Source organism: Hirundo rustica, chromosome 4, assembly GCF_015227805.2.
Source record: "Hirundo rustica isolate bHirRus1 chromosome 4, bHirRus1.pri.v3, whole genome shotgun sequence".
NCBI lineage: Eukaryota > Metazoa > Chordata > Aves > Passeriformes > Hirundinidae > Hirundo > Hirundo rustica.
The window spans coordinates 73,136,362-73,162,730 of record NC_053453.1 but is presented as its reverse complement, the minus strand read 5'-3'; the positions used below and the strand labels follow the sequence as shown (position 1 = coordinate 73,162,730).

The following is a 26,369-nucleotide window of genomic DNA, read 5'->3' as shown; positions in this document are numbered from 1 at the left end:
AGTAAGGACTGAAAGGCGAGTCACCTGCTAGGAGGTGAGGCAGGAGGAGGAGGGCAGCGGCACGGATGATGCCCAGCCGCGGTGCCAGCCCGGCGGGCAAGGTGCGAGCAGGTGTGGCGGTACGGCAGCGGCAGGAGAGCACGGGGACAGACACGGGGACAGACATACACACGGGGACAGACACACACACAGGGACAGACACGGAGGGCTTCGCGGCTGCACAGCCAGGCGGGGGAAAAGCTGCAGCAGCGAACACCGTCCCCGGCGGGCCCGGGGGGACTTTTCAGCCCCCCTGTCCGAGCACAGGGCAGCGCCCCCGGGAGCGGGGACAGACCCGGGGCATCGCCCCGCAATCCGCCGTGTGCCGGCTGCCCGGGCGGCTTTTGGGGCGGCCGAACAACCCGGGGGCTCGACGCCGGGGGGGAAACGCCATCCCGCCCCGCCAGCCTACCTTACCTTACCCCGAATCCTCCTCCCGGGCCGGGCCGGCGGCGGGCGCGGGGCTCCGGGCAGGGCGGGCGCGGGGGCTCCGCTCCGCTCCGCGCAGCCAACAAAGTGCGGGAGCGGGGCGGGCAGCGGAGAGAGGAGCGGTGAGCGGAGCGGAGAGAGGAGCGGAGCCGAGCTCCCTCTGCCGGGCACCCGCCCCGCCCCGGCCCCAGCCCCGGCCCCAGCCCGCAGCCGGGGCGGGCCCGCTTGGGGCAGCGCGGAGCTCCCGGAGCGGCCGCCCGGAGCCCCGCGGAGCCGCCTCCTTCCTCCCGCTCCCTGCACGGCTCACCGAGCGCTCACACCGTGCAGAGGTGCTGAGAGCAGCGCCCCGGAGCCGGGCTGAAACGTGGGAGTTTGAAATCATCGTAAGCGTTCACCACAAAAAAAAAAAAAAAAAAAAAAAAAAAAAAAAAAAAAAAAAAAAAAAAAAAAATTCAATACAAGGCCACGCACAAAACCTACCCCGATTCCAAAGCAACATCCTTCCCCGTAGAAGTAGGTGTAGCTAAACCACCTTTAGGAAGGACTGGTCTACGAGAACAAACGTCTCCCGTCTTCGCTTGAAATCCCGGATGAAATCTCCCAGCTGTTTATGCTGTTTCCATCTGGCACCGCATTCCTCCCCGCTCTGACAACTTACACGTGGCTTTGGCTCAGCGCAGGGCAATGGTCCCTGTCGGCACGGCACGCCTGCAGGTAGCCAAAGTCCTCAGCTACACTGTTAGCACAGTCGGGATTGCTACAACGAGCCACTTCCCCTCCTAAAACCGGGCTGTTCCACGAGAATCTGTTTTCACCGATTTCTCTTTCCAGTAAGTTTGTGCCTAATGTGACTCCAGAGAAAAGCTAGAAAGCATAAATCTTTTCACAGCATCAGACTTTTGAAAAGAACCTCTGTGCAGGTTAGGAGAGCTAATCTGATTTTTGAGGTTCTGCTCATGATTTTTTATAGGATTCAATCGCCAATCCAGAAAGATGTACACACCTGCTTAGTTACGTCCCAGAGGCTCCTTCCGGGCTTCACCGAGATCCCTTAAGGAAGATCAGAATAATTTCTGGACCGAACAGCTATTTCCACTGAGCCACAGTTATCCAAACGGAGCAACAGGTCCTTTATGCTGCAAAGTTCCTGCGGTTCCAGGCCCTCTCCAAGAAACCTGCAGGGGAAAAGTATAAACTAACGAAAGAGCAGCTGCTTGCTGAAATTCCCTCTCAGTTCCAAGAAACGAGACTTGGCAGGTCCTGGCTTTTTATAACACTCCGTGACTCATTTGCAGAGGCAGGTGAAGTCAGAGCCATCCCTGCCAGAGTCCTGCCCCTGACGGCTTCTCCGGGGAGGACACGGATTTTCCCGATTTTGATAAAAAGTGGACAGGATAACACTGCTCAGCTACTGCCTGCAGCAGTTTCGTGGCAGATTGTCTTCTCGAGAGAAAAGTGAGAGTCTGGTGCTATTCCATCCTTGACCGGGTGTTTGCCAGCAAACCTTCCCGAAATAAGGTCTGAACCCTACAAAGGGTGTTGTTTTGCCAGGCTCTGGCAGGTTCGGGCTCAGGGCAGTGGCAGCAGGCAGGAGTGAAGCTCACTGTGGGCTCCTGAGCAGCAGGCAGGAGAGAGTAACCCGAGCCTGCAGATCAGGCTGGGAGAGGTGGGGCCTCGCTCCACAATTGCTTAGGAGTTCACCTCAACCCTGCTTAGAAGAAACAAAAGAGAGGGAGAGAGAGAGAGAGAAAAGCAGTTCAGCCAACTTCCCCTTCCTGGCTCAGAGCTGGTAAAACCCCTTGTCGTGCTGCATCTTCTACCAGTTCTGTCTTTGCTATTTTCCTTGTCCAGAAAGTCCTCCACAAAACAGGAAAGAAAGCACAAAAAAAAAAAGAGAGTGAAATAAATCCACTTCTACGTACCCAAACAAGCATTGAAATGTACAGATGCCACCCGCTTCCCTAGTTTGTTTCCAACAAACCTTCAAGGAATCTGATTATGGAGAGGCTGCCTAGGTAATTGTTGTGAATGAAACTCACAGGAACACTGACATCTCCAAACTATGCCAGATGTCATACACACACTCCCTAGGTAAGTAATAACAGTAATTGATACTTAAAAATGCGGTTAACCCCATGAGAGGTAGAAAGAAATACAAGAGATTCTCTTAGAAAAGGTTGGTGATGGCTTCAGTCCTCGGCAGCGATAAACAGTGCCTCTCTTCCCCCTTTTTTCTGGATAGGAGCCCAAGCCCACCCCCTGCTCCAATTCCCCTTGACAAAGCACAGAACATAAATGCACAAGACCACTGTGGGCTGACAATTCTGTTTGGTTTCACTTGGAAAGAAAACATTTGAAAGGAACAGAGACAATAAAGAGGAAAGGAAGTGGGATGTGAGAACGAGAGAAGGGAAACCAGAAGGATAAATGGGAGAAAGATTTAGGGGAAGAAAAAATTCCATTTCTGTTCTCTGTGAGTTTTCTTCGAGACGTGTACAGCAGGTACGGACATTTATAGAATTATTTTACGTGAGGATGATGCTGATACTGCTGCAGAAAGGAAGCCAGAACATTGTGACACAGGGGATGAAGGAGGCATTTCACCGACGTTTGTCTGCTTGGGGAAAAGACAAAGAATTTCCTTCTGTTGGAGATCAGCCTGAAGAGACTTTCTGGGCTGGGAATCTGCAGGATGGTTTACACAAGGCTCTGGCAGGTCCACCAGAGCCTGTTTGCCGCCAGCCCCTTTCCTGCCTGGAATGCGGCCAATCTCCAGCTGCAATCTCCTCTGCAGGTGCACGGGGCGATGGAACCGACCTGCAGCTTCCTGGGGAGCGCCTTTGTTCAGCCTCTGCTGGGAAGGGCTCACTTGGTGCAGTATTAGCCACAGCAAACCCAGAGATTTCAGATTAGCTGCTGATACCGGAATTGCCACTCTCGTTGAAAACCGACGCCGCTGTATCCATAGAGTTCTCCAAAGAAAAATATACAAAGCAAGCCTGAATCCTCCGTTGATTTGCAGGCACGTGCAGCTCAGCGAGAGGCAGCAGGATTGTTCCTGATTTAGGTCATAAAAATGCAAGATAAACCCAGAGGAATCCAGAGCAAGTGAGAGAAACAAGAGTCTGGCTTTTGGTCCATGCTACTCCATTCTTTATGCTATGAAACACACACACACACAAAATTGCAAGTACAGAAAGTATTTATTTGCTGCTTAAGTAAAATTACAGAATATACTTTGCATCGTGGCTAAACACAGCACTATGTATAACTATGCAAGTAAGAGGATTTGAAGAACAACCATAGGGGTTTTTCTAGTCCCAAAGTAATTTGTAGTTTGATTGGGAGTTTCTTTTGCGTGGGTCTGGTTTTAAAGTATCCTGCTTAAATATGCCACCCTTTGTGTCAAAAATATATGTGTACATATATTTAGATGATTTCTAGAAGATACTAAGTGAATGTGATTAATTATTCCAAATTCAGATTTACTATTTGAGTATCAAATCTATTAATACCATAATAACCTCAACATTTGCGAGGCCTAAACGTGTCCAGGACATTCTATACACTTCTACATTAATTAAGAAGCTGGCATCTGCTAGCCAAAAAATTACCTTTGGACAAACTTTCTAATGTGTTTGGGTTTGATTCCCCTGCCCAGAAAAAAAAAAAAAAAAATGGAATATAAAAAGATTATTAAAAGACTTCTTCTCTCCTCATTAGGTGATTCTTTTATTGAAAAGCTTGTGATTAATTGATTAATATGATATCACAGAAAGTACTTGCAGTTTCTTGAATCACCTTTCTAAGGTAGGTTGGTTCAGGCAAACAAAGTAAAGCAGAGCAGAGAGCTGCCCACAATCCAAATGTGAAAAAGAAGGAGGAGCTCAGTGTGTCTGAAATCCTCACAGCAACTGAACTCCAGACTCAGTTCTGAACCAGAGGGAAAATGTCTGGACTGCTCCTGGCTGACTCACACGCTCTATCCCGGGTACAGAGCCAAAGCAGCACCAGGAATTCCCACAAGTCTCATTTCCAGCAAGAAATGACTCTTCAGAAGAGCTCGGGGATATGGCAGAGAATATATCAGGTGAGAGTGAGGTGGCAGGGAGCTCCACGGAGGCTCCCAGCGGCTGTGGCAGATAAAAACTGCCTCACTGAGCTGTCATGAATCACTTTGCCCAAGTTATAATGAGGGATCGCTCTGTGCAGCAGAAAAGTTTGGTGTTGTTATGGGAAGAAAAGCACTCAGCTGTTTGCTCATGGTCTTTATGGTACCTGCATTCCCGAGTCAGGGAACATGGAGTTACATCTCCTGCGTGTTCTGGTCTCTCTTATTTGGAGTTTACACCAGTAAATATACGCTTTCCATATTTGTCCCTTAGTCTAGCTGCCAGGGGTTTACAGATTTTTATTCCTCGTGCCTAATTATTGTTACAGCCGTGAGGGAGATTATTTGACTGAGCTGACTGAGGTAAATGAACCAACTCTCCATCCTGAGCACAAAACTCCCCAGCCTGAAGCTGCCTCCACTGATGAATTAAAAACTTGCCATCCAGCTGTTCTGACTCCTAATGCATCAGTTACAAACCGTGTAATTTATGGCTAGGGCTGATGCTGAGCGTGTGATGATAAAAAGCCTTGCAGTAAGACAAGGGCTCCGTGACGTTGTGAATTATCTGGCTGTTCTCTCTGCACCATCCTGGGTGGATTGCAATCAGCCAGTGAAGCAATGCAGAGGACCTTTCTCCCTCTGGAGCCATGGGGAGTGCTGCCATTTCTTTCAGAAGGAACAGAATCAGCCCCAAACCCTTAATTTGCTCATTACTTAATCTCTGTACTGAGAGCTGATTGGCTGACACTTGGATTTGGAAGTCAAAGACTCTCTCCTGAAAGAAACCCGAGGTGCAAGAAACCTTTGCCACAATTTGGGCAAAACTCAGCACATTTGTGATTGCCAGAGTCTGATCTGTCAGGTCTCAAGAGCTACACTGTGTTTGATGAAGGAGGCTCTAATCGAATTCAAGCAGATAAATTGCAGGTTACAAAGCAAATGTTCTTACACGTTTTGATGCTTCCATGTTCCTATCTTACAGAGACAAAAAAGAAGCAAGACATAGACAATCAGTCGTTTTATATCCATGCTCTGCTTTTCATAGGGAAGCATGACAGGCATGTTTTATGACAATTGGATGTTTATTGATAGAGACATAGGGCATTGAACCTCTTTTCCCTTGTATCATATTAATAAGAAAAGAAAGAGGGCAGGCACAAAAAATAGATATGCAACTACTAGAAACAAAATCATTTGTTTTGCCAGAATTTATGGTAGTTTCTGATTTTTCATTTCTCTTCTAGGGTTTTGAACTCTACTTCTGTGTTGGATGGGGAGAAATCTTAACCATGTGGCTCATCCCAAAGCCTTCAGAGTTCTTGAGCATTTAAAATCAATACATTTCTTTAATAATCACGAGGTGTTGATAAAAAAGACACTGACATTTTTATTTGGATTTGAAGTTCATAGATTTCACGTTTCCTAGCAGAGGGGGATGATTTCTTCTTGTGGCAAATGACAAGGATTTGAGGCTTGCACAAGATGAAGTTAAGCTTCTGAGAAACATATCAAATATTATTACCACAATAATAAAATCATTAGGTTGAACAGAAGTACTTTGTGAACTGTGCTGAACTTTTTTTTTTCTTTAATTGTGCTGAACTTTTTTTTTTTAATTTTTTAAATTGTCTTGGTTCCTGTTTTTAAAGACAGAAGGGTCCTGTTAAACTGTCCAAATTGATTAAAGAATATGCTGGTCACCTGAGATTCTGCATTTGCATATACTTGTTTAGTTCTGATTGAATAATTATTTCATTAGCTGAGGGAGATAATTAATAATGCCGATATCAATTTTTTGGTCACATAGTCCTTGCCACAGACCTCAGAATTGCCTCGCAAACTCAATCAGACTCAACAAGTTTTTTCTTTCCTGCAGAAGGTGCCCGTGAGATAGATTAATCTCCATCCAGTTTTCAGATAAAAATATGCACTGTCCAATTTCATAATTGCTTCAGTCTATGACAGATGTGGCAGGTCTACAGCTGCATTCCTTGATCTTGCCTTAAGGCACCCCAGTCCCCGTGGTGATATTATCAGCATTTGAAACACACATAATAACAAATCAAAGAGGGCCTTCCCTGAGCTTGTTACAAGTAAGAAACAGCCAACGACAATTAAAAGGGAGATTAAACTCTATGGCTGTTATGATCACTAGTTGGCCAGTGATGGATTTTGTACTGAGGTGGTTGCAACTATTTGCTCAGATATTCTGAGGCAAGAAGTTGCCTACCACAGCACGCCTTCTGCTTTCTTGAACAGGAATGGCTGGGGCATGGAAAAAGTACTTGGGAAAACTCCTCTCTGGAGGTCACTGCCTTTTGCCAGAGCTGGATGTTATGTTTTAAGTTTTAGCTTTCATGTTTTCAGATTCTGTGCTGCTTAGGTACAGTTCAGAGCCTCATATTAAGTGCTGGTGAGCTCCCTTCACACAGCAGCGACACAAAACAAATCCTTTTCCTGCTGCACACCAAGGACAACTTTCAGCCCAAAAGCACAAACAAGGGTGGCTGGAGGGAGGAACAAGAAGGATGGGAGCTCACAGCCTGGAGCTGGAATTGGACAATTAAACCCCAGATGCAAATGGACCAAAACTGATCAAAGTGTGAGACCTCGTGACCCTTTGTCCATTTTGTGACCATTTTGGGTCCACCTTGGGTGTAGCCCTGATCAGGCTCTTGTCCTGCCCAAGGTGTATCCTAAAGCCCTTTTAATAAATCCCTGCTTTATTGTCCAGCTCTGTCCAGTCTCTGTTCCAGCTCAGCCTTCCCAAGGCATCAGATGAATGAGAGGTCTTTGAGGGCACTATGCTTGAAGGGCTATCCTACCATCAGCTTCTATAGCTGAACTTAATTTTCCCTTAGTTCTAGAGCTGAGCAAAATCACAGGGCAGAATCATATGTTACAGCCATATGGCATAATAATTTTTGTACAAATAGCAGCAACAAGCTGATGGTCTGTGTATTCTGACGTATTTATAGCCCTGGTATAATGATGCAGGAGGACAGCAGTAGCCTTCAGAGTGGGGACATGAGATGCAGTCCAGTAAAGTACAGACACAGAATGACATCAAAGATTTCAGGGTGATAAACCATTCACCCTGGTGAATGAGCCAGACAGAGCTTATTTTATATTAATTAGATAATTTGCAGTGTGAATATTTGTGTACTGTCACCATACTAATTAACTGTGTGTTGTATATTAGTTAACACGTTAGGATTTTAATTAGACTAAAAAAATCCTTGGCTTGCGTGTTCCTCCTTCGCCAACAACAAGATTTTGCACGTAAAACTCTCTCCGTGAGTCCTTCATGTTCTTCCTTTCCTTTATATCGTGATGCCACAAAACTTTTCCTACTCTTTTGTAAATGCACTCAATGCACTCACTGACACAGTGATGGGCCCAAATAATTTCAGTCCTCTCTGGGGGCAGTAAGAAGCCAGCCATTTGCTGCCCCCAAAAATCAGAGGTGTGTTCTTCAAGACAGACAGCCCCTACCCTCGATATGCCCATCGCTGGCACACTGTGCATGTGAGACTTGAAGAGCTCAGCTCCCCTCCATTCCCCTATGAATCCAGGGAGCAGCAGCACCTCTCCTTCCCTCCATGACCCTACACACAAGGGGTGATGAGAGGAAGGGGTACAGCGTGGGGAAAAGCCATCACGCCACACTGCAGGTGACGCAAGTGGTCTCCTGCGTCCTGCTCCGTCGGCGCCTCTGCACCCAAGCACCACGGAAAGCTGGAGAAACCTGAGCTGCCCTCCCCTCCTGACCCCTGCCACGGGTGCTTTTCAATGAGCTGAAGGAAGAAATTGAGCTTACACACAATGACAGCCACCCCGTTTTGCTTACAGAAAGATTTTCCCACATCTTCTGTGGATTCACTTTTAATAAGGGTGAGATTTTCAAGGCTGGGACTTGTCCTCAGACACACAGAGGTATCCCGTGCCTAGCACAGCCAGGGCTCTGTGCTGAGGGAAGTCTCTGTATCCTACCAAATCAGGCAAAACTGTGACAAAAACAATGTCAGTCCTTCCCCTTTCCACGAGCCTGTGTTAAAAGAATAAGCAAGTACTTGGCCAAGAGAATTTCTTCTTCCTTTGGAGTGGTGTCAGCCAGCAGAATTCACCACTCCAAAGAGCACCCGGACTGCTGTTGAATTTAAAAAAGGGGGGTTGAATGGTCTCGATCAGGCGATGCTTGTGGCTGGTGCAGCTGTATGGAGACAAAAGGAAAAACTGAGAAGGACTGAAACCCTTCTAGAGGGACACGGATGATTTAACCCCTAGAGTGAACAAGCTGAGTGGGAACACACTCGTGATGCAGGTATTTCTGGACTGTAAGAAAAGTAGGAAGAGAAGGAATTGAGTTAATCCCCAAGTAAAATAAACAAATTAACAGTGACTGGAAATGACAGAATAGATGATCTGGAAAGTTCCCTGGGAGGACTGAAGAGCTTTCAGATTCCCGACTGTAAGACAGCGATACACACCAGGAATGTACACAGCAGGCACTGATAGCCTACCTGATCTAGCAGGAGCTCATTTCAAAGATTAGTAAATCCACAGTGCTTGTAGATTTCTGGGATCTGAAGAGAGTGTTGAGGGATTGCGACTGATTTTTCCTTGCACTTAAAACTTGGGGGTTGTATTTCCATTTTTTTGGTGGAGGTGAGAAAAATGAACTTCGGATGTCTGGAATATCCCTCCTCCTCCTCAGTCTGAGAACAGAAGAAAAGCGAACAGAAGCAAAGCAAACAGAAATGAGATTTAACACCTGCACCCACCACAGAGGACTAGAGCCAGCTTTGCATTCCTCTCTTATTCTCTGCCTCCAAATTCTACCCTTCCCTCTGGAGAAGTGAATTGTTACTTACAGGAGAGTGAGACACCGTGAAGATTTATTTAGGTATAATTACAAAACACTCTGAGATCCCGAGATGAGAAGTGTGCTAAAACTGAATCCAAAGTCCTCTGAAGCCCAAAAGGATATCTTTAATTTACGGGACAGCGAAGCAAGCCCATATATACTGCAAAATTACTACTGAACTTTACAGCTGTGGCAAAGGATAAGTCAGGGTGAGCACGGCACTATGAAACCAGAATTAATTATCCTTTCATGTGCCTTTGCATTGTATTATTTCAAAGCTATATTCTTGCTAACCCCATCTAAGTTATAGGCTGTTAAATTATCAGCACAAAGACTGCAACAAACTGAAAACAAACCAGGAACAATAGTTAGAGCTTCCCTGTCTGTGAGAACAGGGCAAATGGCAAAGGCTGTTTCTCAGCGCTGAGTTGAACATAACATATACAACATGTGACAGCAGCCCCAACCAAATCACTATAGCACAGAGACAATACTCCCCCAGTGTCGGGCTCTCCGTGCTGAGAGCAATTCTCAATTAATTTTCCTCATTTACGAGGTAGATGCTAGAGCAGTTGTGAAGGAGTCCAAAGTCTTAGAGGCAAATGAAAAATTCTCTGGTGTGCCTCATTTAATGTGTTTCTCCCAGGAAGCAGAGGCAGAGAGAGTTTGAGAGCTTATTTCTTTAGGGGACAGACAGACAGACACGTTCTGCTCCTCAGCACTCTCCTTTTACTCACAGCTGAACACACGCAATAGATCAGGTTGTCCTAACAGGGACACGAGAATTTTCATTTTGAGAATTTTCATTTCAACAATTTTCATTTCAGCAATTTTCATTTCAACAATTTTCATTTCAACAATTTTCATTTCAACTCCGTGTGTAGCTCCCCGCAGGAGGTACTGACCAAGAAAATGGGAAGTTTTAAAGAAAATGTTGCTATGAGTGAATTTTCTCTTTAATGGGGTTAACTCCCATTGGCCACTGACGTGACAAGCATCCTCCTGTACTTGAGTGGAGTGAGCTTCCCTGTTTCAGGCAGATAAGAGCTCCTGCAGCTCAAACTGTGGTCTCTTCCCTCCAGACAGCAAGGCAGTGACTCTGGCTGATGGCCACCCATGGCCAAAGCTGAGATTTGATGGACCTGATTCTTGTTTACTCTGCTACAGATAGCAGTGTCCTTTAATCTTTGTATTTACTTGTATGGGTATTTTATCTGTTTACACTTATTTGAAAACCCTAACAAACTGCAGGAATCGGAGTAAAAGAAGCTGTACCCTAAATGAGAGCTAGCAAAATGAAGTCGGCTCAGGCTGCTAAATGGCTGCTACAGCTGAGTTTTGAGTACCTCCAAGAAGTGCACTATGGAAGTGCCACTGTCTCCTTAGGGAAATATAAAGGATTAATTGCATATTTTAGAATGAGTCTCTGGGTCTGAATAAAATTCTTTTGTTGCCCAACACAGACATATTGTTCAAAGTGTGTTTATTCTAGTGAAAAAAACCCAAAACCAACCCATATTTCTGAATAACAGCTCTAACAAAATGATTGTCTCCTTTAGTAAGAGACCTGTTCTTCAATGGGAAGGCTTTCCTCTTATCATCATCTTTTCATAAAGTTTTATTTTCATATTAGGAAGATGTCATTGCTGCTATTAAACAAGGCTTTGGGGGCTAAGGGGGGGAGTAAAGTAAGACAAAACTTGATTAACTGATGGCAAGATTGAAGTTTTTGATGCGGATTTCACAATACATTGGACATAAAAAGCTCAGAGTCCCCTATCATCATTTGTCAGCAAGTGATTTCTTATATTTTTCATCCTTATTGATGTATTTCATTGAGTTTACAATGTTATATTGACCTTACCCTGGTTCTAGTCATCAATTTCTATCTTTAGGATATTTAAGGATAGTAAATCTTTGAAGTTATTGCAGTAGACCTTTCTTTTCAGAGGATTTATTATTTTCTGCTAGAGGAATGGGATTTTTAATGACCCACATTTTGAATTATTCCTCACTCACAGGCAGTTCTGACCATATAGGAATAAAAATGAAGTACAGGTCTCCTCCTGGGTCCCACGAGGAGAGCAATAACACCTGACTACTTACAGCATTACTGCTTGCATTAACTTAAACTGTGGGGATATGCCAGAGACATTGCATTTGATTTCTCATTAAGTTCCATAGATTTTAGTATGCTTTATTTCACTTTGTTAGGACTCATATTCAGGTTTGGTTTTGGTTTGTTTTATTTGCAGCTCTGTATTGATATTTGGAATAGAAAAAGTTGGCTGTCAGATATGTTCTTATAGGTCATGTCAGGGGATAATTTAGAATAAGGGATAATTTAGAATGACCTTTTTTTTACCAATGAGAGAACTTTTGGGGTTATATGAAGAGCTGCAGAGATATATATATATATATATATATTTATTTTTTTTTACCAATATTCAACACCTCATTAGCTCAAGGGTTGCTCTTGCATTCTGTGGATTCTAGGCCTGTGTTGTCACAGCTGCACTTATTACAAAAGGAAGTTTGACATTAATTTAGAGATATAAAACAGAAAAGGATTTATTTGGCTTGCAGAGTTAGAAAGCCAGAAAGTATCAGGCTTCTAAACTGAAATATCATCTGTACTTTTAGGGCACTGTAAGCACAGAGCAGTGAAGTTGAGGAATTTGGATGCTGAATTGTCCAGAGGATGTTCTCACAGGAGCTCAGCTGGTTTGTATTTTTCAAAGCTGCCCTCTTCACTTCCAATGCTATATAGATAATGTGTAGCTACTTTTATGGCCACTATGGTGAGGCTTCTGAGGCTGCCTGTCATATCCATCAGCATTACATCACCTGGATGGGGGATTTCTTTTCCAACTTCTTTAAGTGCTTTTTGGGCATCTTTCAACAGGGAGTTCAGAAGGAGAGCAACACCTCTGCAGCAGAGTCCTGGTCAGTGTCAGAAAGTTTTCCTGATTGCTTACACACTTCCCTGTGCAGCTGGGAGTCCTGAAAATACCATACAGAAGCAAGAAACATAGGCAGTCACAAGTCAAGATTTATTCTTTCATTTTAAAAATGATGGCAAATTTTACTCAAAGGCCTTTTTCCAGTTGGTTCTTCGATGGAACTTTATGAGCACAAGAGGGACGTAAATTAACTATCAGTGGGTGTAAGTATACAGATACTGCTCACTAGATCAGCCTCTCAAAGCTGTGAGCACTTAAACCCAAGCTCACTCAAGACCAAAACCCAAACTTGAACTCCCACAGCACTCAGGATGCAATAGCCAAAACATGAAAGCTTAAATATCAAGCTTAGAACATTTGTGTTTTGCAATTGAACGGTACAATGCGATTTCCAGGTAATTCTGAGCACCCACTAATACATATTTAACATTTGGATCCTACACCTGAGACAGGGGACAAAACAAACTACTGTAGCTACAAAAGGACACTCTAAAGAGAAGCCACTCCAGGTCCTACCACTCTCCTACAACTGCTACCACCACCCTCTATGCAATTCTGGAACCCCAGCTGCCCAGAGGAACAAGTCCTTTTGCATCTTTGACCTTACTCATGGCCACTTTGGGATCTGTAAGAGTTCCTCCTTATCAGCTTCCTAGGCTAACGTGTCCCAGGCAGATCTTCAGCTCCTGCTGAGGCCAGCAGCGGTGGAGAACGGGCAGTGGAGGACTGGATGGGTTAAGAGGGTGGGGGGTTAAAAAGGAGACAGAGAAATAAACCAAAAGCAATGAACATTTGATGTTGGAGAGGAGCCTACTTGTTTTTAATACACCGGAGAGATAGCTGAAGCATGGAACAGCCACGTGTAAAATATGAAGCTCGCTTGCAGAGCTGACCTTGGCAGCAAAGCAACAGAGAGACGATACCGGTTCTGCATCCAATTGCTGCGAGACTGAAAACAAAAGCAAAACATTGTTACAAGAAAGCTGTCTTCTTTCTCCTCGTTTGCAAGGATTTGAAACAGCCCTTCCTCGAAATCAATCTGCAGACACATCTTCTTACCCACATTAGAAACATCACACGCGTTTGCAACAGGATTTATCATCTTGGTTCGGCTGAGTGTGAACCGGAACAGCCTCCAAAATAAAATTAAGAATTCCATCTAGAGATGCTTTAGACCATATTATTTAAATAGTTCAGTCTAAAAATTTCCTGGAAAAGTAAAGATCTTGTCGGGGGCTTACCCCAACATTGAGGTGGTTTCAGGGTCCTTGCTCCCCTGCACAGCTCCGAGCCGAGCCGAAGGAAGAGACGGAGTTCTCAGGTTTAGATTTTTCAAGGTTGCATTCTTCGTTTATTGTTTCTTATCTTACAATTTTCTTGGAGTCCGACAAGATGTTCGCAGCTGCATGGATTCCTCACGTCTCCCCCCGAGCTGGGCTGTCCTTATCTTTTATACTAATTACTACGTATTTCTTATTTACTATTTCTTACCAATGTCTATCACTATTACTAAAAAGGTCATCTTTACTCTGACCCAATCCTCACTAACTACTTTGTGCCAACGTCACTGCAGAAATGGAGTGGGGGAAGGAGAAGGAGAAGAAGAAGGAGACAACACCCCAGATTCTCCATCTTGTCCCCATTCACTTCAATGCTAGGAACCTAAAACTACTATTTTCTTATTCTGTGATAAGCTAAACTACTATTTCTCACATTCTTGTGGCCTGTAAACCTTCTCTCAGTGTAGGAAGTTTTTCCCATGGACTGAAATCAAAGCCAGTGTCTCTCTGGGCTCTGGGCTGGGGTCCCAGACCCCCCTGCCCAGGTCCCTGACCCTCCAGGGCAACCAAAGGAATGCCCTGGACTCGAACAAGATCTCATAAAGAATATTAAACTTCATGTGGCCACATATTGAAACAATAAAAAAGATGTTTCAAAACAACCAAAATAGCGTAGGTAGGTAAGGTATGGCTCTGTTGTCTTGACTAGACAAAAATCAAATGTATTTGCAACAAATGTAGATTTGAAAATAAAACAATTCTATGTTGTATCTATTGCAGTGTCTTGAAAATATAATTTGATTATATTCAAAACTATCATTGAAGGAAATAGAGAGACAGATAACACACTTCCCTAAGATACTTATTCCTGCTATAAAAAGAAATGAAAAGACCATATGCAAAATTCCTGTCTGGTGTGGTGTCTGTATTTCAGGTACTTGCTATGATGGATTTTGGGGTTAAAATCCTCTCTTAATTTTATAACCTCGCTCTCCAAAGCACAGCACGAATATCAATGTATATTGCCACATTTTCCTCATTAATCTTTCAACACAAGCAAGCCATTGATGAAGCACAGTGAGAACTTCACCCCACGTAGCACAAGCTGGTAGCTCCCAAGCACAGTATGTGACCTGGCTGGAACAGGCAGGGCCATTTGATACCGAATTCCAGGGAGATAACACTGACCCAGAAGCCTGAACACAAGAAGGGTATTTTCAGCTGCAGGCCAAGGAGCTGGAGGTTCAGAGTGACCTTGCAGCTCTCTGTGATGCCGTGGCACAGGCAGCAGCTTCACCAGAACATCTTCTTCCAGCAGCTGGACCAAGCACACTGAGCCCAGGGGGGAGAAAGTACAGCAGGACAATTTTCCAGTGTTCAGGCACATTGGTACTGCCTTTGCTGTTCTTTTGAAATGTTATTTATGTTTTTGTATCAGTTTAGCACGAAACGTTCCAAGAAATTGATGTCCTTAATTTAACCACAAAACAGAAACAGACTGGACAGAAAGTCTGCCTGAAGTGAGGGAAATGTGTTGGAAGGGTGTTGGAGATTTCTCTTTCTGTATGCACTGAGTAGTTGAGAGATCACCAGCTAGTGTGGTAATCAAACGACCCTGCTGCATCAGGAATTTGCACACTGGATAAACCTCCACATCATTTAAAAGTTTTATCATTTCATTAATAACTTTATTCATTATATGCAGATAAATGAATACATTTACAGGCTTCAAAATCAGGCTATCCTTGTGATAAACACTCAATATTCATTCTCACTCCTATTATTTTCCTTTGTGAAGCGCTCTGCTACAAGGGCAGAGATGACAGAATCTGTCCCACTGCAACAACATAGTTAAGATTTATAGTCAAACAGAAGGAAATCAAAAGGATCCCATTTTACAGATGTGGAGCAGAGAGTATGTTAGTTGAATAATTACAGAGAAAGCACAAGAAAAAGGTGAAAATAAATGGCAGTTCTGCTCTCATCTGGTTGAGTCTGTGCAGCCTTACCCAGCTGATAACAGACAGATTTGTACTGGTAGCTGGAAACAAAACCTCTGGCCCACTAAGAAATTCTCAGGAGTCACGAGTGGATTTCTTATCACAAATTCAATGTGGATAAACCATTTGTTGTTCTTAATGTTATTTGTGTCATCGTGGCTCCCAAAGAACAAAAATCCCATGACACTGAGATCATGGGAAAGATTGAAAATAACTCCCTTCACAAGTGAATCACAAAACTGGAATCTGCAAAGTGTCCTTGAGGGGAGACCATTTCGTTTTTAAATTATAAAAAGGTTCTTTCAGAAAAAAATGATATCTAGGACAGAATCTTCAGCAAAGTCATTAATTGTAAATATCACAAATTATGTAATCTAGCTGGGAAATAATAAATGAAAACATTTTTCATTTTGCTGTACCTCTGAGCCCTTAAGGTGCACTTGGATTAATTTTTTAAATTTTTTTCTCAGCGAGGCTGAATAATCTACAAAAGTGAAAACTGAGATTCTTCAGGGTCTGAAGTATCCAATAAAACCATGAAATGCTGAAAGTCTGAAAATTAAGTTGCAGCATTTAGTAGTACTGGTTTCATTATTTCAATGTTTCTGACCAAATAGGAGGGTGGCTATGAAAGCAAGCACCACTGGGGAAAAGACAGTCTTTGCTTTCTCTCCTAAACAATCATAGAAATATCAACAAAGTTCTCCTGTTGGCCTACTCCAAGGCAGAAAAATAACTGCAAAATAAATGCAACAATTGTTGTGGGGGTCAGTATTTCGTTGGTTTTGCTCATCATTTCCCATTTATTTCCTCCTCCCCATTAAAAGAATGGAGAAAACTGAAGGCTGCTGTATGGATCAGGTGATCTTCAAGCTGGTACCTGACTCCCAGCATTGCCTCACCACTTGGAGCACTGCTGATTGCTTATAAAGGAAAAATAAATCTATTTTTTTCTGCAAGAGTCCCTTCACACAATGTAGGCACTCTACTGCAAATGTAAATCTTGCATCAAACCCTTGCTTGAGCAATCTCAGCATGAATCACCAGCTGCAGGGGATTATCTCCATCAGAATTTGTGCAAAGGAAGAAGAGGCCATTTCTTAAGGGAGCTGAATATGTAACGTAAATCTTTGTCTGTAATGAAAGATTTACTTTATAATTCAAATCAACTCAGTTCTGCTGGAAAAGAAGCTTTTCACAAGAAAGGTCTGCATGTGTATCAAAAATCACTTAAATCTGGGAACTAACCACATTTATTTCCACCATGTCAGTTAAAAGTATCTCAAAATAAGCGACTTTTAAAAAATTATTATTCTTGTGCAAATACTTTTCAATGACAGCAGATCTGCTCATTCTAGTTTGTAAATAAACCTGAGTAATCTTAGCTCACTGTTCTAAGTTTCTGATATTAAATTTAAAAAAAAAAAAAAAAAAAAAATTGTAGCAGAAAGATGAGTGGAACATTCCACAGGGAAAACAGGTAACTTTGGAAAGGAGACAAGGTTTTATGGCTCAGGAGTGTGGAAGTGTGTGACCTCCTTGAGGAGATTACCCAGTAGTGAAGCCCCTCTGCCAAAACCATTTGTCTTCAGCCTTACTGTACTGTGCTGTCCTGGACACTCTGAGCTGCTTTTCTGAGAGGATGCAGCTCTTCAGCTATAGTGCGGATAGCGATGCTCTGCCAGTATTAAAGAGATTAAAACTTGCTGATGGCTTTGAAGATTAGGAACTGACCCTCAAATTGGCAGACAGAGTAGACCTGAAGCTAAAAAGATCAGACACAAAATATCTGCAGCTCTTAATCCTCCTGAAAATAAGCCATTGCATTTTCCAGCGTAAGCCCTGGTGTTGTCTTTACCTTTGGGCAGCCGTGGTAGCTGATGAGGTGCTGTAGTCAGGATCTCTTCTGGCAGGATACCAGGAAATGGGATCGAGATTAAGGATGAGCTTTGGCCATGCTGCTTCTGAGCGTAATAAATTGGCTGATATTTCTGATCACATCAACATCTGGATGGAAGGAAGAAAATATATTCTAGCTGCACAGAGAGCTCTGGGAGGCAGCTACTGTTATTTTGGCACGGCACAGCATTAATCTGAATAACCGGTTCTTCATTCAAGCATTAAATACTGTGGAATTTTTGATGCTGAATCCTGTGGAAAATTACACATCCAAACAATTATACTTGATGTATAGTTGGTATCACTCCATTTTCCCCAAGTGGTATCATGTAACTACTGCAGTGGGATTTCTGTCCAGGGCAACTTGGCAGAAAAAGAATTCGTGTTCTTTACTGATCTCACAACGCTTTAAGATAGGGCGTGCTGGTTTTGGCTGGGGTAGAGTTAATTTTCTTCCCAGTGGCTGGTATGGCGCTGTGTTTTGGATTTGTGCTGGAAACAGTGCTGATAATGTAGAGATGTTTTTGTTGTTGCTGAGCAGGGCTAGCACAGAGCCAAGGACAAGCGAGCGGCTGCGTGGTGCTTGGTGCCTGCCTGGCTTTAAACCACGACAGAGGGAATGACTGACTCCCATGTAGCACTGAGTGGCCAAAATGTTCATTAGCCTGCTCCACTTCATGCTGTAAACGGGTTTTCTGCATCAATGGTTAGAAATTCTATCAAAATGCCATCAAAAGTTTGAATATTCATGCAGTTTCCATCCTGTGCCACAGGAAAGTCCTGCCCTTTCTTTGCATCGTTGCTCTCTGTATTTTACTAACATCCAGTTAATCCAGCAGAGGAAATATATACAAGCCTTACGATTTCCTGAGAATGATTTTTGTCTAAAAACAGGAGGATGAAATAGTGTGATAAATGGGGAGGCTTCCAGTATACACCGTTATCTTTATGCTCCTATTGCTGCCATTAAATTCATGGTGCACTTATTTCTCTGAGGGAAGCTCGTGATTTCCATTAATAAATATATGTTTCCTTGGCAGTCAGAAGCCACTCCAGGCTAGTTTTGCAGATTGTCGTGTTCTGGAGCCTAAAAGTGGCAGGTTTGTTGTATGTGTAAAAGTAATTCAGAGAGGTGGGAATCCCCTGTCCCTGGGAGTGGTACTATCTGTAAAACAGGATCCAACAGTCAACCCACATATGACTGCTGAGGATGGATTGCAGCAGGTTTGCTTTCTGCTTTTATTGCACCATCTTTTCTTCAATTAACTGAGCTTTACGGAGCGTTTAAATCTACCTAATAAAGATTGTGGAAATGAAAGTAATCTACTATCACCAAGATATCACTTCACAAGTGCCCAGTGGATTAACTGGAAACAAGTGGTAATTTCAGTTACTACCACAAATAGGCTTGATTTTTTTAGCCACTGCTCAATATTCATATCCAAGTTATTGCAAAAGACTCATATTTCTTTTATAAGTTGTTTAAAAATCTGGAATACCATACATTTTCCAATTTGGAATTATTTTAATTCAGGGGCTGGAAATCACTTAACTGCCAGGAGCAGCCTCATGTCTTTTGGGAAGCAGCTAAGGCACATGGAATTTCTGTAGAAGGGATAATAGCATAGAAACTTTCTTCAGTGCTGGATGGAGTATAATACAATAAAATCTTTTGGTAGAGTAATGCATTTGTGATTAAATTACAAACATTACTCTCAAGTCTCCACTCAGAGGAGGTATGAGAGCAGCAAGGGCAGGACTGCAAGACCCCACATTTCCCGGCAGTGCCCCAGCAAAGACTTTGGTTCTGGTTCTTTGCCTTTCGGTCTTAACTCAGCTGAGACTGCCCACAAAACACCCAGAAAAAAATCCTTTTCTTCATCAGCAGACACTTTAGGGAGGTGAACAACAACAACAAAAGGCTCGCTGGCTCACTCAATGAATGCCACCCAGTCAAAGAGGTCAGGTTGTGTAATCACTGCTAATGGCCCGTTCTTCTCAGTCCATTTGCTTCCTGCTTGAAGTTGATGGAAGATGCTTCCGGCAGGTTGTTGGAGGCTGCCTCAGAACCCTGAGCTCACAGATACCTTTGGTCGTTTCCAATGGTCTAATGTGAGATAACACGGCATCCGTGAAATGCAAAACCAGCAAGGAAAGGACCTGACAAAAGAAAAGAAAGGACCTGACAAAATTTGCATCCGGACTTTTTGGGTCTCTGCTCTTGGGAGTGTGTCTGCGTTGGTGGTTGAGGTAAAGCTCTTTAATAAGTAAGAGAGTAAGCAGGTCACAAACACAGTGCGGGAAAAGCCACTGAATGACTGGAATGATTTTTTTTTTGTATGATAATGCAGAAATGATGAAGAAAAGTAGGCAAAGGTCATTTGAGATGAGACCCTCTATATGAAAATACCAAAGGAACATCAGAAATGCCCATGAGGACACACCATTATATCGCATCATTTGTGACAGAGAAGGTGACCTCAACTTTTAAAGAAAGTGGATTTTATTGCCTATTTCTAGTGACTATACTCACACTAGGGATACCTGGTGGTGATACAAATCAGTCCAAATCTGACCTTGGTCTGAGGATATGGCAAAACCCAGGAAAAAATAGCATTCATATCTTGCCCTTACTCCAGAGCTGTTCTTCTTGCAGAGTACTAAAAAAGAGATCTGCAAACTTTTCTTCATCAGTCGTAACAGAGGCTGCCAATGGCAGTGCCAGATCTCATTTCATTTTGCATTTTTGTGTCACAAATGTATGTCCTACACTTCGGGAGCTTTCACACTACATTTGCAACATGGGCTGAAAAAAATCACTTCCCCCATCCTGCACCATAATAGTCAGAAAAAATCTGCTGTTTAACCAGAGAAAAAATTCCACTGCTGATTGATTCCTAGGTCTGTTTAGCTGATTATAATTCCCCAACCTACCCTTATGTGATTCACACCCATACATCTGCTCTAGCTTCAGCATATAATTGTTATTCCATACAGACAGCCCAGTATTTATTCAAACAAGGGTGCTCTTGTGCATTTCTCCTTTTTTAGCTTCTCTAAAAAGAGTAAATCGGTCACGATACATTGCATTGTATGTGTGTGTTTGTGTGTGGGAATAAAAAGTAATTTTATCATCCTCTCAAAGGCAGCAGTTGATTACCAAGACAGAATAAATAAAAGAAGTATGTTAAATGGAGTACTGTACGTTTACAGGAGAGACAGGGCACTCCAGCCTTCTCTGAAATACTGTGGCTAGTTAAAAAGAGATGACGGCTTCTGATGGTTATTTTCCAACATTATTTTCTATATTATAAAACAATCATCTGCTCTCTTGCAGATCTGTTGCTTCAGTACAAAGAAATCTAGGCCATGACTCTGTGACACTGCAAGTCTTTGACTCCAGTGTTATCATTTTGTCCTGGGAGAAGCAAAGAAGATGCTGGTGGAAAAAGCAAGTTGGTACTGCTTGGATTATCTTCATAAAAGAAGCTGAAATGAGTTTAAAAACATTTGTGCTCTGCCAGAGTCAGCTGATTTGGCTCTCAGGAGTTTGTATGAACTGTTGGTTCATGGGTTTTTTGGCTCGTGCCTGTGTTAGGACTTGGGAGAGTTCAATGAACCCAGATCTCAAAGTAAAAATATTTAACCTTCATTTTCTAGTGGAAATGGGGTTTAAAAGCTAACTTTAGATTCTGGAAAACATTTTAGAAGTTATCTTAGACTCATTTAACTTGTTTTGTGAAAACAATCCAAATATAGACTTGAAGAGTTGGAAGTTTGGCTTTTGGATTAATGCATTATACAAGTAAGAATCGACTTGTACAACATTTTGCAATTACAAGCTTAATGCCAATCATGTGGTATCTGGATGTGGAACCCGTGCCGCTTTCAGTAACATCCCTTAAGATAAAAGCGCAGCACTGGGTTCTTTTTTTTTTTTTTTTTTTTTTTTTTTTTTTTTTTTTTTTTTTTTTTTTTTTTTTTTGGTAGAACTGTGAAGATTCACAGCAAAGGAATTAATAGAGGTTTCATCTTGAAACCTTTGTTCTTCCTACCACTGTTTTCCGCGGTACTTGCAGTCAGATCAAGAGCCTGTGAAAGCATTATGTTCATCTACTCAATCTCATTATAGCTCTGAACAAACATCCAGTAACTGCGTTTCGCTTCAGACTGGATTCCTTTTGAGTACTCCGCGTTTCACAAATGGAATCAAACCAGCAGCTGCCACTCCTGAGACCAAGAGACTCGCAGGCAGTGAATTGAAAGCTTGCACAGTAAGCCAAGACACAGCTTTCATCTGACTCTTCTGCATTGTCATCAACTTCTGCGGGGAGGAGGGAAAGGGGCGAAGGGAAGACAAACACATGAATTTAGTTAGCAAAACATTTGCAAAGCAATAAGGATAATGTCCAACCAATCAGCTGTGGCTGTCACGGAGGAGCAGATAAGAGGCAGGTAACAGAAAAAGCCAAGAGAGGTATCAAAGCCCGGTTAGGAGCCCCAGGGCAAAAGCCTGAAGTCCTTCTGGAAGCTGGGGTTACTGCAGGTTACTACAGTGACCAAAATATTTCACTTTCAGCAATCCACTCGCACTCAGCTACATCGGCAGTGCTGCAAGTGTTGGTGATCCGGCAGATAAGATGGTGATCTGACAGCTGCTTAATGGAACATGCAGAGCAAAATTTTTTTTTTTTTTTTTCAGTAGAATGAAACGAATGTACTAACGTATAACTTCAAAACTTTCTGCCAATGTATTTTAACTTTCACAAGAAGAAAGATGGGATTCAACCGCGTGTCGCCTCCCCTGTGATGCTATCACGAGGAGGGCTTTGACAAAATAACTGATAGCAGGTTTTGGTCTTTCGAGCTGGCACATATTTGACCAATGATCTACAGAGGGTAATCTCTGTAGCCCTTGCCAGGAGTAATTCCCGGGTGCTTTGCAGATTTTTAATGGCTATTTTCTTTTTTTTCACTGTTACACTACAATGTAACATGCAATTAAGTTGCTCATATCGTTTCGGTAGGTTACCAGCCACTACTTTCCAAACTCTGCTTCCATTTCCCACTTCACATATGATTGTTTGTTCAGTGCCTCGAATAAGTGAGACGCTAGAAGCATATTTTTGATTATAGTGCAATATTCACATTAATTATTTTTAGGCATATTATTTCTATAAAAACGCCAGCTGAAAATCCCAGATACACTACTGTGATAAGAGAGCTTTGCCTGCTGTAACCTGTTTGCAGCTGTCAATTCTTAAGTGGTCACAATGTTCAAGGGATTTGCAGGAGTTCTGGAGTGTTACTGGCTCTGTAAAAATGACTTTTTTATTCTTCGCCAGAAAAATTCCTTCCCAAAAGCCTGCCCTTGATAAAATTCCCACACAGGTCCTCTTTAGCAAATCAAGAGTGCCACAATTACCTCAGGGAACGTCTCTGGGATGTCTTTGGATTTACTGTCCCCTGTTTCCTTTGGATTTACTGTCCCCGCAAAGATGTAAATAGAGGACAAAAATCGAGGTAAAGGATTAGCTATAAAACCGGGGTGGAGGAGATGGGGAGGGAGGGATGGCAAGATGACGAGCAGAACTAGAGAATGCTATCTCGGCTGACACAGAACTGGATATCTCCGCTCCAGTACTCTAACAATGAATTCCTAGGATATGCTCCGGTGTTCCGAGCCAAGTACTCAGTTTCCATAGAAATGGAGTACTTTGAGATAAGGCCTAAGATTAACTGCTTAATGACTTTTCCTTACGTGGCCCAATACTCATGCCCTTAGAGTTAGGCTTTGTTGTTAAACTTCAAAGGCTTTTGATAGGTGTGAAGCTTTCTTGGGAACTTGTTGATTTCTCTCTGCTTCATGCTCAGCCCGCTGATGAATCTTTAACTGTAAGTAAAGATGGCATTTTCACCTGGAATCAAGCAGTAGGGGTGTCCACAGATTATTCTTCTATTTTTACCTGATCTAAGAGCCAGTCACTTCTAGAACAAAACCTAAATTGCTCTGTCACATGAAGCTATTTATATATTTATGTTAAATTCTATACAAAACCTGGGTCTCACCGGCATTCAGGTGCAAATAAGACTCTTGTTTTTAGCATCCGAAATGGCAGGTGACCCGCTACTAGGACAGACTGGATTGGACGTGGCTGTGAGGTGAACCAAAGCCTCTTTCCACCTCGGCAAGCCGTTCCTGTGTCGTCATCAAGAAACAAAAGGAAAGAAACACGAAATGCACTTTTGGGAATCCTAGCCTGTATTTTACATATCATAGCGATATGGATGTGCAGCACCGAATGGGAAAGTTTCATAGAAACCCCACTGGCAAATAACTTAATTGCACTAATGTATTTTCCAAATATTTGTATAAGCATCATGAATAAAGTTCTATTCAAGAGTAATGAGGGTATTTCTTATCTTTTTGACTCATTCCACCATTAAATATTTTCAGTTCCTTGCAGTTATTTTGGGACAATAATCTTTGTTCCCCAAAATCTCTGTAATAATAATAATAAAAAAACCCTTTGCAAATCTTTGTCTTTTGTCTCCTACTTGTAAAAGCATGGCCATCATCTTCTACCATCAGTGCTATTAATTTCTTTCAAAGTTTGATCATGGCAAAAGACCAAACCCCACAACTGTAGTTACTCCAAGCAAAATACCATGAGCCAAATTAATCCATGATCTAATAGTGATGACATTGGTGGATTCAGTCCAGAGACAAATGTAGCTTAAAGTTGTTTTGAAATGGAACATATTTCTCAAATCTCAGAAGAGCAACAATATTTCTTTAAAAGTTGAGATTTTTATGGCCAGAGGATGGAAAGAATAGTATGAATTGCTGTTTATGCAAAGAAATCTTATAGAAGCTAATATTTTTTCCTAAATAACACAAATATATGCCACATGCGAGTAGTCTTTCTCATCTTTTTCTTGCTATCCTCTGTTTTCAAGCTCACCTATTTTACTGGTGCGCCCTAAAAGGGACACGCAGTCTAGTACATAGTAATTACCATCATGAAAAGAAAAAATCTATTTTTTCAAAATTAAATTCTTGTGCAAGTAGTAGCAGAACAGCATTATTGTGTTCTCTGCAGTGCCAGACTTGCCCTCATAAACCAGCAAATATCACGTTGCCAAGTGAAGAGAGGCTCACAGTCAAGTTACAAACTAAGTCTTATTTATTAGAAATTAGAGTATTTTACACCACTAATATTATTGGTACAAAACCTGCACTTGCAAGTGACTGCTCAAAACCAGAATGCAAAGAAAATCTGCAGGATTGTTCAAAAAGTGATTAGGAAAGGCTTATCAACAAGCCTGACTGATGTTACCTGGGTTAGCTTCTGTCTTTTCACCAAAGCTTTTACCCCTGAAAACAAGGGAAAATCCCAAAGTCCTTTCTGTGTCAGATCAGTTCAAGTGTTCCTAGGACAGCAGGGCTGTCTGCTATGGCTGATTTTCAGAGGCTGATGTCTGAATTCAGCAAGTATAAACATCTTGCATGGTGGAAAACATCTTCCAAGTGAAAACAATTATGAACCAGCTCAGCTAAAGCTCGTTCCTGGAAATTTGTCTTGCTGTTCCTTACAGTACAGTAATACCTCACAGAGAGTTATTGCAGTTGTGATGATCCTTAGAGAATAAGAATTTTGCTAAGCTGTTTCCTGGAAAGCAAGTAAACCGACAGGCAATTTTAATTCTCCTTTAGCAGAGCGTTACAACTGGATTCGGTTTTATTATGAATTGGAATTCTTTTTGCAGAGGTAAATGTTTATTTTGCTAGCCTGAGATATGAAGTGGGTCCAATATGAGGCTTGAAAAGAAGCAGCAAAATAATATTATGTGTATTTTTACTGTACATTCCATTATTTCCTGCGAGTTACCTTTAGCAACACAATGTTCTGAAGACATTTGGATAGAAACTGGGGAATCATTTCCTTTTCATCTCTCCTCTCTATCTGGCCAAAATTACCAACTGTTCCCTCTCAAAAGACAGAAAGGGACCTGAAGACTGAGGAACAGAGAAGCTATTATGGCAGAGATAAAACAATTTTAAATATCCCTTATTGGTTTTATCATTCTTTGGCTGGTACAATGCTCTGAATGTGCTGGATCCCTGCTCTCCAGACAGATGGAAAGGCTCCTGACAATGCTAGGAACAATGTTCTTCTCATAAGAGCAAAGAATTTTGAGATCCTGGCACTAACGTGGTGGTTAAAGAAGTGATCTTATAATGTGACCTCAGCAGAAGGGACAGGAAAAAAGGTACCAATGCAACTGTGAGGCACACAATTGATAAATCTCCCATTTCCCCTCCTATCCAGCTTCCATTTCTCCTGCTAAACCACCTCTCCTCCTTGCTGCTCTCTTGAACTCCTCTTCACACCCTTCCCTATTCCTCTACATCTCATTTCCCTGTCTACTCCCCTTGGCCTCTATCACACACACCAACTGTATTACCAAACCTGCACGATCCAAGAAAAGGAAATGGATCCCCAGTTTCTACCCAAATGTTCTCAGAATACACTGCAGTAGACTGTCCTACCATGGACGCCCAACAGAAGAGTGTCTGTGGTCCAGCACTCACATTTTCCCTACATGAATGTTAAAAGAAGCTCCAGGAAACTAGAAAAAAATATGGTCACTAGCTGTGAAAAGCTGATGTAGAAAGGACTCCTTGACTAGAGGCACACTGATGATTTATTCGTGAAATATGATTACATCTGCCTTTTATCTTTCATCTTTTTACTCAGTGATAATTGACTGCTC

General features: G+C 42.5%; 1 protein-coding gene and 1 long non-coding RNA gene across 6 annotated transcripts in view; both read right to left on the bottom strand.

Moving 5' to 3' along the window:
* EPS8 (epidermal growth factor receptor pathway substrate 8) overlaps window positions 1-2,090 on the bottom strand; it is a 125,916-nt gene extending 123,826 nt beyond the window's left edge. For 2 of the 5 annotated variants that reach the window (XM_040061933.2, XM_058420208.1), the window contains exon 1: window positions 949-1,430. The gene's annotated coding sequence lies outside the window, so the exon portion shown is untranslated. Of the gene's footprint in view, window positions 1-456; window positions 556-948; window positions 1,431-1,471 lie in introns of those variants that run through there. The other 3 variants (XM_040061934.2, XM_040061935.2, XM_040061932.1) reach the window with 3 other exon arrangements.
* A 1,691-nt stretch (window positions 2,091-3,781) lies between these two features.
* LOC120752471 (uncharacterized) lies at window positions 3,782-13,974 on the bottom strand. Its single transcript, XR_005700715.2, has 5 exons — window positions 13,227-13,974; window positions 13,020-13,138; window positions 12,297-12,452; window positions 9,106-9,300; window positions 3,782-8,795 (listed from the first exon to the last, which is right to left on the bottom strand). It is a non-coding gene; the product is annotated as an uncharacterized LOC120752471 (long non-coding RNA).
* Between the last annotated feature and the right edge of the window lie 12,395 nt (window positions 13,975-26,369).